Below are 21594 nucleotides of genomic sequence, written 5' to 3'. Positions count from 1 at the left end.
GGAGGTGATTTGTGCCATACACGGGTATAGAGTTACAAAGTTCAAATTAAACCATGGAGTATTTGCAGGGCCGGATTAACCAATGGGCATTATGGGCACAGGCCCAGGGGCTCATGCACACTTGAATTATGTTGAATTATGTTGGCTCGACGTTGGATTTTGGTCGCTTTCCAACACAACCTAAAATCAATCAAATATCAACCTCTAATGATGTCACAGCTTTACATTGTGTGGACGTTACCACTATGACTTCCATCAGACATTGGAGTTTGCTTGCCATACCTGATGAATAGATGGATGTCAGTATGTGATGTCAATATGACTTTGGTTTACGATGTTAGCTCGACGTTGGATTTTGGTCACTTTCCAACACAACCTAAAATCAACCAAATATCAACCTCTAATGATGTCACAGCTTTACGTTGTGTGGACATTACCACTATGACGTCTATCAGACATTGGAGTTTGGTTGCCATACCTGATGAATAGATGTCAGTATGTGATGTCAATATGACTTTGGTTTACGATGTTGGCTTGACGTTGGATTTTGGTCACTTTCCAACACAACCTAAAATCAAAACCGTTCCTTTTTGCGCTTACCAGCTGACCGATTACCTCTGTATGGACGGCTTTCCCACTGTTACCAGTTTGTCTGGTAGCTCGTTGCATATATCGGTGAACTTGAGACGCAGAGAGGAGTTGACCGTGATGACGAGGTTGTGCAGTGAAAAATGGTTCCAGAAAGCAGGTAAAACATAAGGCAAAAAAGAAAATAAACGATTAAATAACAGTGTGAGAATGTTGTAAAATCTGAAAACATGGTAAAAACCAGGTGGGCACGAGAGCTTTTCTTTTTCTGCATTGTTTTTGAAAACAATGTCGGTTGCAGTGGCGGTTCTAGGTTAAATGGCACCCTGGGCGAAGCCACCCCAAACGTACCCCCTCCCCTATCCCCCGAGAAATAAAGACACTGTGTGGTTGACTTTATATATATTTTAAAGATTTAAACATATAGATTGAAAATATTTATTATAAATACATTTAAATATATTTATTAATTTATTTTCAATAAATATAACAATTTGTTTATTTATTATAATACAGATATTATTATTATATTATTATTATATTATTATTATATTATTATTATTAGTATACTATTATTATTATATTATTATTATATTATCATTATTATTATTATTATTATTATTATTATTATTATTATATTATTATTATTATTATTATTATATTATTATTATTATTATTATTATAGAATTACTATTCCAAATAAGTATCAAAATTAAATTCTAAATGTAACTGAAAATCAATGTAAAGACACAGTTGGAGTAATATGCTAAGACTTTTGTATGAATATTAATGATGACAATTCTATAGAATACCAAAATATATGTTTTATAGAATTATCTGTTGTCTTAGACCCTAATCATGACTGAGAATTAATGTTATGAAGCCTTAGTTACCTTCCTGACTGATTATTCTCAGTCATGCTTAGTCAAAGTAACATATTATCATCACATTATATAAACTTTTTGTTGACTTGCATGTCAACATATATTGGCGTGCATGTAAACCACCGGGATCAGGAGCGCACATGCGTCAATTTGTTTGAACCAGTATTGTTTCGGTTGCACATTAAGAATAACAAACTTGCGCATTCAAATGATGCCAAATGTGAATAGCACCTAACGTCTTTAATCTGGGATTCCCAGTCTAAATTAATACACTTGCATAAAGTAAATCTTATCTTAAAGCTTTTACTGGCGGACTTTTGTTTTTTGCACCGTCTCCTCGTCCCATATTGCCCATGCCTAAATCTGCCACTGGTCGGTTGGGTTTAGGGAAGTCGGTGGGCGCTGGTAATTCGGTGCTTTTGAAAACACTATCACTTGGGTTTAGGAAAGGAGGAGGGTGAGTCAGTCGATCAGTCAGTCAGTCAGTCAGTCAGTCGACAGCGGCCTCTGGTGGATTTATACGAGAACAGCAGGCTTGAATGACACTCTCGAGAGAAATTTGAGATCTGAAAAGAAGTACACAGTAGCCTCTGGTGGATTCGTGAAAACAAAAACTGCAAAAAACATAGCTCCTGGCACGTATTTGGTGCTCTCCAGAAATGTATATAGGGATACATATTCAGAATTTTTTTTCCCGATTATCTAGGACTTCCCTAATTACCCTAACTTGCCTAATTAACCCACTACACCAAATTAAGCCTTTAAATTTCACTTTTAAACTGAATACTAGTATCCTGAAAATATCTAATAAAATACTATGTACTGTCATCATGGCATAGACAAAATAAATCAGTTATTAGAGATGACTGTATCTGAGATAGCAGCGCACAGTGTGTGTGTGAGACATTCTGGATTGTATCTCCTCTCATTTCTTTAGTGTTTTTACTGGTGATACAGGCAGTTGTCTTATCTAATGTGTCATAGTGATGTGCCACTAACTGGCAGCTTCCCCACCGCTCAAAGTCACGGTTAGTCTTTTTTTAGGTCCTGCTCACCTTGAAATCTATAGGCGGTGCCATGGAAACCATCGTGTTACATCTTTCAAAAAAGATTTTACACCTTGTGTGAATGCTTAAGCGCCTGTTTCATTGAGTACAAATGTGTTTCTATCAAAGAAAGGCATCAAGAGAGCAGCTGTTGTGCTGCGGACCACAAATATGTCACAAAGCTAGTTTATGTGCACGCTCTATTATATTTGCACACATTGTTTAGCACATTTTTCACAGCCGCTGTGATTTGTAGATGCATTTTCTCGTTGTTTTCTGAGATGTGTTGTTGAATGCTGTAATACGGATGCATAAATACAGCTGTAAAGTGTATAAATCTGGCATTTGGAGGAGGGGAGGTTCTGATAGACGGAGTAAAAATAAATCATCTAACAAAATATGGATAAGGTGAGCACAAATATAATTTCACAAACCATATAATTATAAAAAAATATATATTTACTGTAGACAATTTCCCCGTACTGGGTTGCAGCTGGAAGGGCATCCGCTGTGTAAATCATATGCTGGATAAGTTGGCGGTTCATTCCGCTGTGGTGACCCCTGATGAATAAAGGGACCAAACCAAAGTAAAATGTATGAAGGCTGGTTAGGATAGGCAGGTTAGGGTAATTAGGCAAGTTATTGTATAACGATGGTTTGTTCTGTAGACTATTGAAAAAAATATAGCTTAAAGGGGCTAATAATATTGACCTTAACATGTTTTTAAAAATTAAAAACTGCTTTTATTCTAGCTGAAATAAAACAAATAAGACTTTCTCCAGACGAAAAAAATATTATCAGACATACTGTGAAAATTTCATTGCTCTGTTAAACATCATTTGGGAAATATTTAAAAAAGAAAAATAAATCAAAGGAGGGCTAATAATTCTGACTTCAACTGTATGTATAAATATAATTGGTGCATATGTGTGTGTGCAGGCAGTATATATCAAAACCTTTCATCAAAGTTGTCCTAAATCAATTAAAGAAACTCAAATTTTGGGAAAAAACTTTGTTGATCCATTTCAAATATTGACTATACATATATACATATAAAATACAAAAAACCAAACAAACAAACAAACAAACAAACGATTAGCCAATTTTTGGTTATAATTTAAAAAAAAAAAGCACAATCTAGTTCTTTGTTGACTTAAACATCTACTGTATATAGATGTATATAATTTTAAATACATCTGTATGTAATTGTTTGTTTCCATTATGAAATAGAGTATATGCAATAAAAGTATAGTTTTATTTGTATATGCTGTTATTATCTGTTATTAATGAATATTCTGAATTCAAATAAAAAAAATAGCATAAAGTTCTTTAGTGATTTAAACTATAAACTCGTTTCCTCTTGTTTGTACGTTATTTGGATCACAAGAGTGTCTCAGCCAGACGGTAATCAGTCAATACAGCAGATCATTGGCTGAGCGCAGAGGGTTGTTTTCTCCTGACAGAAGTCATGAACGCAGTTAAAAGACTTGCCTGTCTTTGACTTCTAGGGTTTGGCTCTCTGTCCGTCCCGCCAGACCTCTTTGGCTTTCTGCTAAATTGCTTTGCCCTCATCCACTGAACTCAAAGAAGTGAGCAAACAGAGGAGACCTGTTTCAGCCGTCGCTCATTTTCCACCTGCCTCCATCTGAAAAACCACCTGTTAAAAGTTACCACATTATAAGTTACCCCAAAATAAAACCACATTATAATAATTATAAAAACCACATTACAACACTGACTGCGGATTTACTGGAATCATTCAAACCACAACTAAACCCATAGATTCTTAGATAGGGTTGGGTATCGAAACCCGGTACCTTTGTAACCGCTATGTACCGGATCAAATCAGCTGATGAATTCCGGTGCCTAATTTCGGAGCCACTGGTGCTGCGACAAGGATGTAAGAAACATTAAGAGATGCATCAAAGGCACACATAGGTACGCGTTGTCACACCATCTCTAAACATTTTGAGGAATACAGACAGGCGATGCCAGGCGCTTGTTCTCGTTGCTTAGGGAACAGACTCAGTACAGCACATTTGGTAAGCGAGAGCGACTCTCTTCAGATTTACACGCATGATCGCGTTCATCAAATTCGCTTAAACTAAGCGTTCTAAAGCGTATTTTACAAGCAATGATTCTGACACTGCAACGTGAAGCAGATGCTTTACAAAGGTTGCGTGTAAGGGGGAAACGCGTCAAACTTAATGACACATTTGCGTCGTGAAATGCGGAGGGTTTTTTTCTTTCCATTTAACGTGCGGTATCAAATTCCATTAAAAGAGCACTCTTTCACCAGTCCCCGTGTCAACAAGTTTGGCCCCCCCTCTGGCCCCCCTAAATTTGGACACGTATTTTCGTGTCAAAACGCCACAGAGAAGCGAGATCAGCCATCGGTGGCAAACTGTGGAGATATGATCGAGGCCTCTCTCTGCGCGCTCTAGGTGTCACATGCACTCACTTTCTCGGGCACTAGCTCCCTCTGCTTTCTCGCGCACTTACTCTCTCTCTGTCAGTGACGGTGCAGCGCGCATTAACCTAGTTCCCTGCATTTGTCAGAGGTTGACGCCCAAATGACACGGGTAATAGTGATTTTAACACTTTTAATATAGGAAGTGCTCGGCTATGCAGAGACCATTATTAATCTGAAATCTAGTGTACATAGTTTTACGTAAGGAAATTCAGTATTCAATTTACTTATTCAATTCACCTTTATTTGTATAGCGCTTTTACAATGTAGATTGTGTCAAAGCAGATTCACATAAAAGGTCACAGTAAATAGGAACAGTGTAGTTCAGTTTGTAGTGTTTAAGTTCTGTTTAGTTGAGCTCAGTTCTACAGATCCCGAACCATGCAAGCCAGTGGCGACAGCGGAGAGGGAAAAAAACTTCACTAATTGGCGAAAGTGAAGAAAAAAAACCTTGAGAGAAACCAGACTCAGTTGGGCACGACCATTGAATTGAATTGAAAAAAAAAAATTTAACATTCAGCAAGTACCAAAGAACAGATGAAACACATTGATCAAATGTAGTTTTCAGTCACTCTCATGGAAGTCATATTCAATTCGTTTAGTTTTGCCTTCATTCATTTTTGATTTCCGTCTTCAACAAATGATTTTACAACAAATTTTTAAACATAATAGGTTAACCAACTCATTTCTAATATCTACTTTTTTTATCTTCCCCATGGTGACAGCCAGTGCATAATATTTTACTAGTTATTTAAGTCCCTTTAAGTGTTTTATAGTCTTTTATTCAGATTAAAGTGTGATTTAAAGACTTAATCAGTTAACTACGAAATTTGAAATTAATCAAATAATTTTGTAACTGATTTGTTGTGTATATCAAAAAATATATACAGTAAATATTTCTTAAGGAGGCTAATAATACTCAGTAAAAAATAATAAACTCATTTCCTCTAAAAACTGCTTTTATTCAAGAATTAAACAATTAGATATATGACTTATTACGAATGTAGAATAATATTTTTTAGGAAACACTGTGAAAATGTTTAGAAACATTATTTTAAATGAATGGGAGGGCAAAATAAATTGACTTCAACTGTCGGCCTATCTGTTAAAGTTTACAGACGCAACAATGTGCCTTGAAATACTTAAATGTTAGAAATGTGTTATCCTACACCAGTACAAAGTTACTTGCCAAATAAATGAACAATGAAGATTATTTTGAGTTTAAGTTAATTAATTATTTTGTTTATGAAGATGAAAAAAAATGACTTTGAATATTTTTTAAGTATTTTGTGATCTATGTTAAAGTGTGATCATGAAAGGAACATTTAAAAAGCACCTCATGTAAACACCTTGATCATATTATTGTCTTATTCAGATTAAGGCAAATCATTAGATGACTGATAACCATGTAAACATAGTCACAAGCCCCAAACCCTAGAAAAAAGGAGTCCAGTATTTTGATGACAGCCTTTCCACAGGTTAGTAGTAAGCTAATGAAATTTCATAATGCAAATCTTAAATTCATGCAAACCAACAAATGATCAAAGGAAATGTATTACTGCAATTCAAATATATAAAATATGAATTGATGTTTACTTTAAACTTTTATTGTATTGTTCTATTAAAATTATTTTGTAAAAGATTTTGTCAAATAAAAGATTTTTCTAGAGTCATCCACCAGAATTTTGTGGCTTAAAAGTATCGGTTCAGGCACCGTTTTGGCACAGGTACCGTTTTAAAAGTATCGATTTAGCACTGGTATCGAAATAACCCTAAACAATACCCAACCCTATTCTTAGATCACCTGAACATCTATGAATAAAACCAGAACCACCTCTTCTTCCCCCACCACACCACACAACAACTCCTAAATATCAGACCCCGTAGATTTTTGTGTTTCTGTGATCACTGATCAAAATCAACATTTTTGCGATCCTGCAAACTTTTTTATTTAAACGCAAAACAATCGCAAAAAATGTAAATAATCTCATAAAACATCCAATTCCAAACCATATAATCAAAATGTATTTACTTCAATTTGCAATTAATTGTTTTACATGACTTACAGATGTTGTATACACAACGCACATGATGAATTTGAGTGTCTATCGAAAAATGACATCTCATCTGCGCCCTCACAATCCAAACATTTGCAGACTGTGCACTAAGCAAATGATTTACATGTGAAGTCAATGCAAAGATTAGATTAGACATCCTGTGCCGCGAATTGGGCATTTTGTGCATTTGATGCGCTTCAGACTGCAAAAGAAAGTGAGCAAACATCTAATAAACGGGGCAATGAAACAAACAGAAAAGCAAGCAGCTTACAATGATGGACATTGATTAAAGGATGACGGAAACTTTACGTGACTGACTTAAAGGACATTATTTGTGCTTTACATGTAAGACTGGTATTATGATGTTCGTGAAATCGATTAATGTTTTTATTTAACTCTTTCCCTGCAGTTAACGAGAGAAAACGCTTCCCTGCCATTGTCGAGTTTTAGGACAATCTGTGTTTTAGGTGTATTACGGTAGGGGAAGCCCTAGTGCATGTCCTGGGTGAGGAACATGATGTCAGATGCTCCGGGGAGTAAAGTCTGAGAGAAAGTAAGGTTGTGGATAAAATAAAAGTTATACAACCTTCCTTTGGCTTAATCCCTACTGTTTTAGTTCTGTTTTAGATCTTGTCTTGACAAGAGACCAAAATAAAGAGACTTTAGTTTTATGATTTATGTCATTGTGTCAGATTGCACACCTAACACAGTAACATAGTAGGCTACCTAATATGGTTAATATGGTAAATCTAATAAAAAAATAATAAGCCTGTCACAATAATCAATATATCGACTTATCGCACAACACATGCACATGACCACAATCATTTTTGTCAATACAATATATATCGCCCATTTGGCATGGGCCGGAATAAGTTTCTGACGGTATGATTAACCTTGGTTAAAAATACCACTGTTTCACGATTTCACGGTATTCTGATTACTGCTCTAAAATGAGTTCTTTTTAAATATCTGGGTTAAAAGAACAACAACTTTTCCTCCATTGAACACTATATATTTTATTTCAGGAAACATTTATAATATTTTGGTACAGTAAATATGTCCGGCTAAACAATTACAATAAATCATTGACTTCTGCTATCTTTATTGGTTTCAAAAGCAAAGATTTCTTTACAACACATTAAAAAAACATTTAAAAAACCTAACATATACCTTAGGAACGGTATAACAGTGTTATAAATGTTAGGGGTTTCAAATCCACTACCTTTCCAATCTGCGGTAAACCTTGAAACCGGTTATCGTCCCATGCATAAAAACCAATTCTAGCAACATTGTAGGTAATTGTTCAACATTCTATTTTAGGTGTCAATGTCAGTATGCTTAAAGAAGCACTATAGTTTTTACTATAAATTACTATAGTATATTTTCATGTGGGTGTCTGACAACTGATAATACATCTGGTAGCAGATATCACAGCCTCTGTTACCCTTTACTTTGCACTTTTTTTGTTAACATTTATTATTAATTATTTAGGATATGTGTTTTCACATTCTGACTCCAATGCCTGATTATTACATTGTTAAAATGACTATAATTAAATGAAATATTCTTGAGAATAAAATATGATTGCAATATATCGCAACAAAAATAGATAAGGTGACAGGCCTAATTTAATTAATCGCAAAATTGTCCACACGTTTCTGGAAATTACCACCACAAAATCAGTCATTTTTATCACAAAAAATCACAAAAAAAAATTCATGAAAACATGGGGCGTCTGAAATATAATCAATTATGAGTGTGCCTCATACAGGTGAGTGGTCTTGACAACCCACCTGTAGGAAGCACACACTTTACAATCATTCATTCATTAATTTTCCTTCGGCTTAGTCTCTATTTCAGAGGTCCCCACAGCGGAATGAATTGCCAGCTAGTCCAGCATATGTTTTACGCAGCAGATGCTCTTCCAGCTGCAACCCAGTACTGGGAAACATCCATACACTCTCGCATTCACACTCATACACTATGGCTAATTTAGTTTATAGCGCATGCGTTTGGACTGTAGAGACTACGCTATCACGGGAAGAACATGCAAACTCCACACAAAAATGCCAACTGGTCCTGCCGGGGCTTGCTTTGAGGTGACAGTGGTAATCACTGAGCCACCATGCTGCAACTTTACAGTCGTTCAAAAAAAAATCTTGCGCATTTATGAAGTGTGCTTCACACAGGTGGGTTGGCTTAACAAACCACCTGTAGAACCCCCCCCCCCTCTCTCTCCCTCAAAATAAAAACCCTACATTCTCTGAGCTCTATCAGTTCCTTTGTATATAGCCCTTGTTGTGTGTATTGCCTCTTCTTGTTGAATCTCTGAATGCCTCCTCAATTGTAAGTCTCTTTGGACAAGACAAAAGCGTCTGCTAAATGTCTAAATGTAAGTGAACGGTCTGTTCTTTGGGCTCTGGCAGACCTCTGATGTTTTATTCAGCATCTCCTCTGAGAGCTGAAGGGACGCACAGACTTGTCCAGTCGCTCTGCCTTCAGCGATCGATACGTCAGAGTCTCAGAGTCCCTCGCGTCATCTTTCCTCTTCCTCTGTTTGGTATTCCAGAAGAGCCGATCCATCAGGCCTGAACCCACAGACACACACAAACACACAGACTTTCTCAAAAACTCAGCTCAATTTACTATAGTTTTAGTCAGAATTATTAGTCCCCCTGTATATTTTTTTCCCAATTTCTGTTTAATAGAGAGAGATTTTTTTCCAGCACGTTTCTAAACATAATAGTTTTAATAACTCATTTCTAATAACTGATTTATTTTATATTTGCCATGATGACAGTAAGTAATATTTGACTAGATATATTTCAAGATACTAGTATTCAGCTTAAAGTCACATTTAAAGGGTTAGGTTAATAAATTTGGTTAATAGGGTTACAGTTGTTACAACCTCAGATGTTAGTCTAGGGTAAAAGTGATAACATTTAAACGGTGTGGTATTTTCACGAGTGTTGGGTTCAAGCAACAAGACAAACAACAAACTGCCAACAAAAGTGATTTAATATACAAAGAAAGTGAAACCAGAATGCCCAGATATATTTACAAAAATAACAAATATTTACAATAATAAAGTAGCAAATGAAACAAAGTATCAAACAAAATTAGGTCAACTCAAGAGTAAGGGGACGCTAGTGAAGCCAAAATCAAAGAAATAAATATGACAAAACAATTCTACCTCAACAAACCCCTTACCTACCTAGAAGCATGAAAAGAAATAGAAAAGAAAAATCTTCAGCGCCAAGCGCCATAAACTTACCTATACTAAACTAAGAATACAAAAATATAAATACACAAATGGCGTTTACTTCTTACCTGGTGTTTTAAACAATGAATTGACTACGTGTTTGCAGAATGGAAGTCGTACGACATCTTCCTATCCACCTTACTCTGAGGACAAAGTCAACTCTTAATGCAAACTTGATTTTTGCCAGGTAAGAGCTGGGCCCAAAAGTAACAAACAAACAATCGAAATAAAGAGGTACAAAAATAACAAAGTAGTTCAAAAATGGGCAGAAATAATAACAAATAATTTTATCCAAACGAAAGTTAAGCAAAAACAACGAATAACAAAATCATGTCGGCAAAACACACAAAAAACAGGATCAAAGGAAAAGCGATCTCTCGTCCGCTCTCCCTGGCGTCCTTTTATGTCATCGCGCCACGTCACCCAATGATGAGTGACGGGTCTCCCAACCAATCGGCTGCCGCGAAGGCGGACCTAAAGGATGTGACGGGCTGTGAGAGAGAGAGAGAGAGAGAGAGAGAGAGAGAGACAGGAGGCAAAAATCCTGACAATATACGAGAACCGTAACACAGTAATTAGGCAAGTCATTGTACAACAGTGGTTTGTTCTGTAGACAATCAAAGCAAAATAAGGGGGCTGATAATATTGACCTTAAAAAGGTTTATTTAAAAAATGTAGAAACTGCTTTTATTCTAGCTGAAATAAAACAAATAAGACTGTCTCTAGAAGAAAAAATATTATAGAAAATACTGTGAAAAATGTCTTGCTCTGTTGAACATCATTTGGGAGATATTTGGAAAAACAAACAAACAATTAAGACAAGTAATAATTTTAACTACAACTGTATTTTAGGACAGCCAAAAAACTTCTGGTGGTTAGTGTGACAATGTCTCAGTGAGCTCTTTTTTCTTCATGTGCAATAATTCACTCAAAAAGCAATCATTTGCTCACGCTTGTGTCTTTTTATAAACAAAATTTTTATGTTCAACACAAAAGTCAATATTTAGTTGTAAACCAGTAACCATTAACTTCCCTAGTTCCAGAAGCCCTGAGTTTTGAGATCTTAAAGAGCGGGTGGATTGTAGTTAGACAGAAGGTTGGTTAGATAAACAGGAGCTAGATTATTTAAAGCTTTATAGCAGAGCTTCTCAAAATCCGGACTCCGGTCCAGATCTGCGAGGGTATTCAGTCTGGACTCGACTCTATTTCGTATTGCAAGACTATGCGTAAAGGATTCAAATTGTGGATTTCCTTAATTGATATGCATAAACCTTGTAAATCAAATATTTAATTGTTTAAATAAAAAAATAAATAAATGAATACGGGCCGAAATAAAATTGAAGGCAAAACATTCAAAGTTTTCCTGCGTGACTCTGTAGGCTTCATGTGATCGAATGGGCTAATCGCACGGCAGCAAAGCGATCATTTGAATGAAAACTCAATGAAAACAGTAGAGAGTTCAAAGTTGAATGAACAGATAAGTATACATTTCTATTGCCACAAGCCATCACAAACCCATTCTGCATGATATATAACGAGACAATTGGAATAGTAAAGAGTGGAAATGTGAAATGTCGCTATAAAACAAAACACAGACATTTTAAACGGCCGTATTCACAAAATACAGATATAAGGACCGCAAAACCACAACACCTAAAGTTTTCTTTACACATCTTTTGTATTTTTCACTTTTTTATTGGAGAGAGGTCTGGATGCAGACCTGGTGCAGTTGCAGTCTGAGCTGCATGCAATGCTTTTTAATGCCACACCTAACCCTAGCATCCCTTAGATATGCTATTTCAGCTTGTATCATCAGGCTTTATGGCCTACCTTTTGTGTTTTGTACAGAAATGCACTTATATTAGTGGTTTTGCCACATTTGCATTGTATTTATTGTGTTTTGAATGCAAACGGCACTTTATTTAAAGAAAAATAAATAGTATTGACTTGTGATGCATGTTATGGATGTTTATTAAACACAAGTTATGTAATATCAATTGTTCCGCACCTTCGACCTTTATAAAAATTCATATGTGGACCTTTTAACATAGACATTGAGAATCCTGCTTTATAGGTAGGAAGCAGTATTTTATAATCAATGCGGAACTTAACAGGCAGCCAGGGTAAGGAGGTTTATTAGGAGGTAACTGGTAGGGAGATATCTGAAGTTCATTTATAGAGGATGCTAAGTAACCAGCGAACAGAACATTGCAGTAATCCATCCTAGAAGTCATAAAAGCATGATAAAAGAAATCAGTTATTAGAAATGAGTTATTGAAACTATTATGTTAGAAATGTGTTGATAAAAATCTTCTCTCCATACAGCAAAACTTGAGGAAAAAATATAAAAGAATTCAAATTGAACATGAGCTAATAATTCTAACTTCAGCTTTATATGCATACATAATACATGTATAAAGTACACTTAATTTTATATGTCATTTGTAATAATTCCTACAAAATGAGCATCTCTTTTGGACTCTATTTGATGGCTGGTTTGTTTCTCTGAACTCTGACAGCTTCTGCGAACTGCATCACCTGTTTCTAAATAGGCAGATGAAAACTTGATTTATGATATAAGCGCAGTAAATCACGGTTTGTACATCCGTAGGCCTTCATTAAAGCCGGCACTGAAGCCTCAGTCATATTTCACAGCCCTGACAGCGCACCAACATAATTGTTTGTGCATGTCGCCCTAGCCATATGTTTTTAGGCACAATATTTCAAGTCTGATATGGATTAAAGATTGCCTGTTTGTTTTGAAAACTGACTATAATTGATTATCATTATAGTCTTGTGTAGCTCAATTGTTCTTATTTAGAGTGTAACATATTAACATAGTTTAATAAGTTATAAATAAACAGAAAACAGACTAATACTAATAAATAATAGTAAATATTATTAATACAATAATAAACATAATAGTATTACTTTTGCTCTTCTGACTATTTATTTAGTGTTTTTAGTATTATAATATATGTAATTGGGTTCAGAAGGGTTTTTTAACCAATTTTATATTATTAATGCATTAAACCAATATTTTAAAATGTATAATCCAAATGATAAGGTTAATCTTATTTTAATCTTATTATAAATCTTAATTAATTTAATTTTAAAATATTTTATTTTATTAAATTTTTCGAAGATCCTAGATACTTTTCACATCGAATTTATGCTGCAGCCATAAACGTTTGTGCAAACATGAATAACTGGTGTTATTCTCAGTGCATCCTCAACACTAGACTTATGATTTATAAAACAAATAATCCTAAATATAAACACTTTTTTATTTATTTGAAGTTCATAATTAATTAGTTATTTTATTTTAAATAATTATTTTATTTTATATTTATATTTTATCATTTATTTTTATTTTATTTTATTTTAAATTTAAATAATTATTTTATGTTGTAATTTTATTATTGATTTATTTTGTTGGTTTGTTTGTTTATTTATTTTATTTAATGTTATCTTCGAAATAAAAAATATTTATTTTATTTTAAATAATTATTTTATTTTATATTAAATTTTTTTAAATCATTATTTTTATTTTCTATTGTAATTTTATTTTATTTGTTTATTTTATTTTAAATAATTATTTTTTATTTACACATCGAATGTATGCAGCAGCCATCAAACTTTGTGCAACCATGAATAACTAGTGTTATTCTCAATGCACCCTCAACACTAGATTTATAATTTATAAAACAAATAATAAGGTTAATCTTAAATATAAATCCTTTTTTATTCAATTGTAATTCATTATTTTATTGTAATTAATTGTAATTGTATTGTATTCAATTGTAATTAATTAATTAATTTATTTTATTATTTTATATTGTTTATTTAATTGAATCTATTTATTTGTTTTGTTTTTTGTTTTATTTTAAATTTAAATAATTATTTTATTTTATGTTGTAATTTAATTTAATCTATTTAATTGTTTTATTTTTTACTTTATTTTGAATTTAAATAATTATTTTACTTTATATTGCAATTTACTTATTTTAATTTAATCTATTTATTTATTTATTTTTATTTATATTAAATTTTTATAATTATTGTATATTTTAATTTATTTTAATCTATTTATTTATTTTCTTTTTTTATTTTATTTTAAATTTAATAATTATTTTATATTGTAATTTATTTATTTTAATTTAGTCTATTTATTTATTTTATTTTACATTTAAATAACTATTTTATTTTATATTGTGATTTATTTATTTCAATTTAATATAATTATTTATTTTTATTTTTTATTTTGTTTTAAATTTAAACAATTATTTAGCTTTTTGTAGTTTTATTTATTGATTTACTTCATATGTTTATTTATTTATTTTATTTACTCTTATCTTAGATATAAATAATTTTATTTTAAAATATTTTATTTTATATTGTAATTTATTTAATTTTATTTTTGATGATTATATTTTATTTTATATTGTAATTTTATTTATTTCATTTGTTTATTTATATATTCAATTTTATCTTAAATATAAATAATTTTTATTTTATTTTATTTATTTGATTGTTTTTGCAAGATAACCAATTTCTTTTATGTCAAACTTATGCAGCAGCCATCAAAGTTTATGCAAACATGAATAACTGGTGTTAGTCTCAGTGCATCCTCACCACTAGATCATTCAGCCATTTGTGTCTAAGATGTCAGTGTGTGAGGACAGACAGTGACAGCGTGCATGTGGAGCAGGCCTGGGGCATGAATTTATGCCCCGTATGTGTGTGTGTGTGTGTGTGTGTGTGATGTGAGATTTCCCTTATGGATGCTCCATAGATGCAGTCAGCAGCACTGGTAATTACCAGTTGTCTAAACAGACAGATGGAATTAAGGAGACTGACTGGCAATTTTCCGAACGCTTGTTTTGGAGGATCCGGAGAGCTCGGAGAGAGAAAGATTACCTGACACTGCACGTTAGCACCTTCGCTTGATGGTTTTATCTTTCTCTCTCCTGTCGCTGGCATCAGGTGCCACTCTTTTGCCCTCCTGACAGCGTACAGTTCAAGTCAAAAAATGTTGCCTTCCTGTGAATTTTCCTAATATGTTCCCCAAACAATGTTTAACAGAGCAAGAAATTTCTCACAGTATTTCCTACAATATTTTTTCTTCTGGAATAAAAGCAGTTTTACATTTTTAACACCATTTTAAGGTTAATATTATTAGCCCCCTTCCTCTATATTTGTTTTCTGATTGTCTACAGAACAAATTATCATTATACAATGACTTGCCTAATTACTCTAACTTTAACCTAATTAACCTTAAGCCTTTAAATTGCATTTCGTTGCCTTGTACTTGTACATGTGTGATGACAATAAAGTTGAATCTAATCTAATCTAAATTGTATATTAAGCTGAATATCTTGAAAAATATCTAGTCAAATATTAAGTGCTGTCATCATAGAATTCTCATTATTAGAAATGAGTTATTAAAACTATTATGTTTAGTAATGTGTTGAAGAAAACATCTTATTTCCATTCATCAGAAATGGGGAAAATATACAGGAGGGCTGATAATTCAGAACGACTAAATACTGTAGCTATAATAGTCTTGTTTGAAGTGCAACATATATTGAGATAGTATAATAAGTTATAAATGACACTGTTATTGGAGTGTATTATAAAATCCTAAAATATAATAAAATATCACTCTTTCTAAAACTCTGCAGGATACTTCTCTTTTGACATATTATTAATTGGTGTTTTTAGCATTGTAATACATGTAATTGCATTCAGAAAGATTTTACAACCTCTTTCATTATATTGATGCATTGAACCGATATTTAATAATTGTATTTAAATTTATTTTGTAATTTTTATTTAATTTTAATATAATAATTTTTTATCCTAATTTTTAATATTTTATTTTATCTAATGTTTATAGAGAAAAAAATACTTTTTCCATTAAACAAAAATTGTTTATTATTATTATTATTATTATTATTATTAATATTTATATTATGTTTACAAATTAGATTTTTTTACATTTTTATTTAGTTTTATTTTTCATTTAATTTTATTTGTAATTTTATTTTAAATAATTCAATTTTTTTATTTTATTTAATTTTATTTCTTTTTTATTAGATTTTTATTTTAAAAAATTATATTTTATTTTAGTTTTTTAAGATTAAACAGAAATTGGCAAAAAAAATAGGCAAATAATTCATTTAGTGTTGTTATTATTATTATTATTATTATTATTATTATTATTATTATTATTATTATTTACAATTAAAAATATATTTACAAATATATTTTATTTAGATAAAAAAATATTTAAAATATACATTTTATAAAAAATTTTTTCATGAAAAAAAAATCTTCTTTACATTAACCAGCAATTGGGGGAAAATATAGTGGGGGGCTAATATTTCACCAATATTTATTTTTATAATTATTGATATTTTATTTTAATTTGTAATTTTTATTTCATTTTCTTTTTCTTTTTCTTTTCATTTTATTTCATTTAAAACTGTTTTATTTTATTTTTTTAAGATAAAAATACCACTAGATTTTTATAGAAAAAAATATGCTTTTCGTCCCGTTAAACAGAAATTAAGGGAAAATATATATGAAGGGGGGGGGGGCTTATAATTCTGACTTCTTCTGTATACATGTCGCCACCCTTTATTTTCCCCCTTTTTATCCGTTCACAGAGAAGGTCATGCCAGGTAGGTGTCCTTCTGAGAAGCCTTACGTAACCGTGGCTGTCATATGGATCTTTTAGCACTTTTTTTTTTTTTTGCCCAGCGATCTCCAACTGTGCTGGGCCTGGGCGGTGGCGCTCCCTGCTCGCTCTGCTTTCGGTGTGAATCATGTCAAGACTCCGTCATCCGCACTGACCCGAGTGAAAGCTACTGCTAACATGCACTTATCCTAAGCCATTGACGCTTGGGTGGTTTACACACACTGAACAATTAGTTATCAGGGGATTACGGTCCACCATTACAACCACCAACTTTAGCAGGAGCTGTAACAATTCAACAAGCAAAATAATCTGCTCATGAGTCACTGTATACACTGGAAAAAATGCAGGGATCTACACAATTCCTTCATGTTGTCCCAACACAAATGGATTAAGTTAACTTAGGGTGCTTTCACAACTGTGGAATCTTAAATAGTTGGAAAAAAGTGACTTTAATGAACATTTTTAATAGTTTAAAGTGCTATATTGTCTGGGTTGGTGTTGTATATTATACTACAAAACCTTTTAATAAACTGCCAGTACGTCTTCTGTTATTTTACAGACTTATTTATATTTCATTTCTTATACATTATATTATTTCAGACTGCTAAAATGTCAATATAAGTCCCTTTGTTAAACTGAAGAGAGGGCAGAGCAGAGATCAACATCCTACAATGCAATTCACAACCGTAAATAAACCCAAAAGTGATGTACCTATTAATATGTCAATAAAAAAGGGCATAATAGGTGCCCTTTAAAGTTCCAGCATTGCACTGTCAAATTGGGAAAAACATGGGCAAACATGTTACTAGCAGGTGTCTGCAAGTGTCAGCTGAATCCACGTCTGTTTATCTGAAGAGTCACACTGTTAGTTCACACCATGCGCATCTGCATCTCCAGCCACGACGATCAGACGTCTCCTGTGGGAATCATCCTGGAGAATCACTCTCTGGGGTGCTTCTGAAATCCAGTCTCAGTCACAGAGATGCTCTTTTTATAAATGTCCTTGTGTTTTAAGATTCAGCTGATGCTGGAAGAGCTGATCCTAAATCAGGGTGGGAGAGCGAAATTGAGATCTGACTGACTTAGGCTGGATATGGTTGGGAGTAATGTGTCTCAGAGCAGGTGAAACGGGGCCTAAGGGTGCACTAAACCTTTTAGCGTCTGAAAGCTGGAAAGAGGATTTCTGTGCAATGTGTTCAAGTTTGCCCCGAGGAGGGTTCGGGATTGTGCAGGGGGGCCGTATTAGGAATAAAAAAGGTGCCAAATGGAAATAGTGGTGTAAAAGTACTTGAGTCAAGATGTAATACGTAGAGAAGATAAGAGAGGGTGAAGGATTTCATTGGTTAACTGAGTGGAGCTCATTCCTTATTGGCTAATCTGTTTGTTTATGTTTATTATTTATTTATTTACTGTATGTAACAATGGAATGACACAAGGAGAAAGTACTGAACTACTGAAACGTATTTAATACTTTATATTAAAGGCTTTTTTGGTGATGGCAGCTTAAAGACGCCCTTCATACAACTCAAGTCAAGTGATTGGCTGGGCCATTGTACAGCTTGATTTTCTTTCTCTGACAGCATCTGAGAGTTTCCTTGGCTGTGTTTTGGATCATTGTCTTGCTGAAATGTCCACTCTGGGTTCATCTTCATCCTCCTGCTAATGTAGATGTTGAACTGAAGCAGCTGATATTTATTTACACTGAGGAAGGGCAGAGGGTTACTGAGGAGCTACTGAGAGATTTCAGCTGCTGTCTGGGCTTTCACTGCCTTTCTACACCTCCCTTTCTTCATGTGTTCAATACTTTTTTCCTGTGTCATTTCATGTTATTACATGTAACTTTATTTGTAAACTAATTAATAGGGTTTTCTTAGCATATATATTTCTTTGGTTGTTACCGAAAAATGTTTCTGTTCAATACTATATGTATGCAACTTATCTTATTTTTTGCAGCAAAATGTAATTTTTAAAAACACTCTAAAACACATATTAATGTTGAACAGTTTTTGTGGAATCTAATCATACGTTAAATATATATTATTCATTAAAATATGAATTAGTTTGTTAATAATTGTCATTTTAAAAATATTTTATCTTAAAATACTACAGTTATAAAAATAGCATTCACAAATGCTTGTATTAACCTAACTTTGGTTAGAAAAGTTGGATTAAAAAGTTAACTGTATGGATTTATGTTAATAATTGTTATTTTGAAAATATTTTCATCATATAATGCTTAAAGTAAATGATATAAAAAGTAGCATTCACTTTAAAAAAATTGCTGAGTTGTATTAACCCAATATTCACCTTATTCTCCGCGCAGCCATTTGAATAATTTTGGCTCGAGACTTCCGGTCTCATTCACTTCCATTCATTTTTAAACGTTAAAAACAGCTCGTTTTGCTGCTTGGTGTTGCAAACTGATATTTTCTTATATTATTTTACTTTGTCTGTATTGTCATGCAAACACTTGTTTGTAGAGTAAGTAGTTTGACCGTTTTTTGCCGTTTATTATTCCTAGTCATTTCTCCCATAGGCAGCTGAATCGGAAGTTCTAAAACAATCGCAAAAACGCGCGCACCTCCACATTGAAGAATAAGGTCAATTGGGTCATGGACAAACCCAACAGTTGGGTTAAATTTAATTGAAAAAAATTACCCAATAATTGGGTTTGTCTCATCCTGACCCAGTGTTGGGTTAATACAACTTTTTTGCGATGTTTTAGAGTGAAAGCAATTTTTTATGGAACTTTTGTTTTAGTATTTTCATGTCACAGGAGAGAACCCTGAGCTCAGAGATACAGTGCTCAGCATATATAAGTACACCCCTCACAAATCTCTCTTTTAAATTTGTATTTTTAATAGGAAGCTATACAAAATTATATTTGTGCATATACATTAGATTAGTCAGTACTGAAGCCAAATCTGGAGCTGATCTAACAAAAAACCTTACGATAACGGTTCAAAAACTAGTACAGGTAATATATGTTAGAGAAAAAGTTGAAATACAAATTTCCAATCAAGAGAAGCAAAAATTGGAAAAATGTAGTTAAAATTTGTAAGTTGTAAATTTTTTGCAATATTTAGCTTGAATTTAATTGTATTATCTTTAAATTTCTAAAGATATTCAGTGACTAACATATTATTTTAATAAATATATCTGTTTAATAAATCTGTTTTGTTCAAATGCACCAAACTACATTGCCTATATTCACTGAGAAATTAAAAAAAAATATTCATTTCAAAATGTGTTGTGCTCATATATGCTGAGCGCTGTACTTAAACCCAGGGCTCCCACCTGTTCGTGTAGCACAGACAGGGGGTCCAAGATCAGGTAGTTCTCGAGAGCTCTCCCTGGTAAAGGAGGAAAGGGGGAGATGGGGTGTATGGCTGGGGGGTTCTTCAAAAACGAAGATAATGAAGTTAAGACAAACTGGGCTATTAATTGAAGGCTTGAATTCATTGGATTGGTTTATTGATATTTGTTGATGCAGGACCAGCAGCGATCAATTATAGAACGCAACCCTCTCAAAAATAGTTTATAAAACTTAATTTAATAATATATACAGCACTATTTTCATCCTTTGATTTTAATTCCACAAAAATCTGTTTAACCTTAATAGTAAGAAATTATATATTTTAAGTAGCAAATCAGCATCTTAGAAAGCAGGAGCAATGATGCTAAAAGTTCACATCACAGTGCTAATTACATATTTTTAAATCATTCACTTGGGGAATGTTTATTTTACATGACTCTATTTCACAATGTTGCTGTTTTGACAGTGTTTTGATCAAATGTGACCCTGGACCACCATCATAAGGGTACTTACTTTGAATATGAGATTTTTACAGCACCTAAAAACTGAATAAATAAGCATTCCACTAATGTTTGCTGTGTTAGGAATCCGAGGGTTCAGAAAATAAATATTGAGAAAATCACCTATAAAGTGAAGTCTATAGCAATGCATATTACTAATCCAAAATTAAGTTTTGATATACAGTTGAAGTCAGAAATAATAGCTATCCTATATATTTATTTCCTCAAATTCTGTTTAAAAGGGAGAGATTTTTTCAACGTATTTCTAAACATAATAGTTTTAATAACTCATTCAGCTGATTTCTTTTATCTTTGATGACTGCACATCATATTTGACGAGATATTTTTTGAAGATGCTAGTATTCAACTTACAGTGACATTTGAAGGCTTAACTAGGTTAATTAGTTTAGTAAGGATAATTAGGCAAGTCATTGTATAACAGTGGTTTGTTCTGTAGACAATTGGAAAAAAAAATATTGCTTAAGAGGGCTAATAATGTTGATCTTAACGTGTTTCAAAAAATTCAATACTGCTTTTATTCTAGCTGAAATAAAACAAATAAGACTTTCTCCAGAAGAAAAAAACATTATAGAAAATACTGTGAAAAATTCCTTGCACTGTTAAACATCATTTGAAAAACCTGTGAAAAAGAAATAAAATCACAGGAGGGCGAATAATTATGACTTCAACTGTATTTACAGTAAAATAATTGACAATATCTTCATGGAACATTATTTAAATATTCTAATAATGTTTTTTGGGATA

General features: G+C 32.7%; 1 protein-coding gene across 1 annotated transcript in view; it reads left to right on the top strand.

The window, feature by feature from the left end:
• Window positions 1–21594, top strand: part of LOC130240216 (A disintegrin and metalloproteinase with thrombospondin motifs 2-like) — a 371942-nt gene that overhangs the window by 117019 nt on the left and 233329 nt on the right. The window lies entirely within an intron of this gene.

Source organism: Danio aesculapii, chromosome 14, assembly GCF_903798145.1.
Source record: "Danio aesculapii chromosome 14, fDanAes4.1, whole genome shotgun sequence".
NCBI lineage: Eukaryota > Metazoa > Chordata > Actinopteri > Cypriniformes > Danionidae > Danio > Danio aesculapii.
This window is presented reverse-complemented; position numbering and strand designations above follow the sequence as displayed.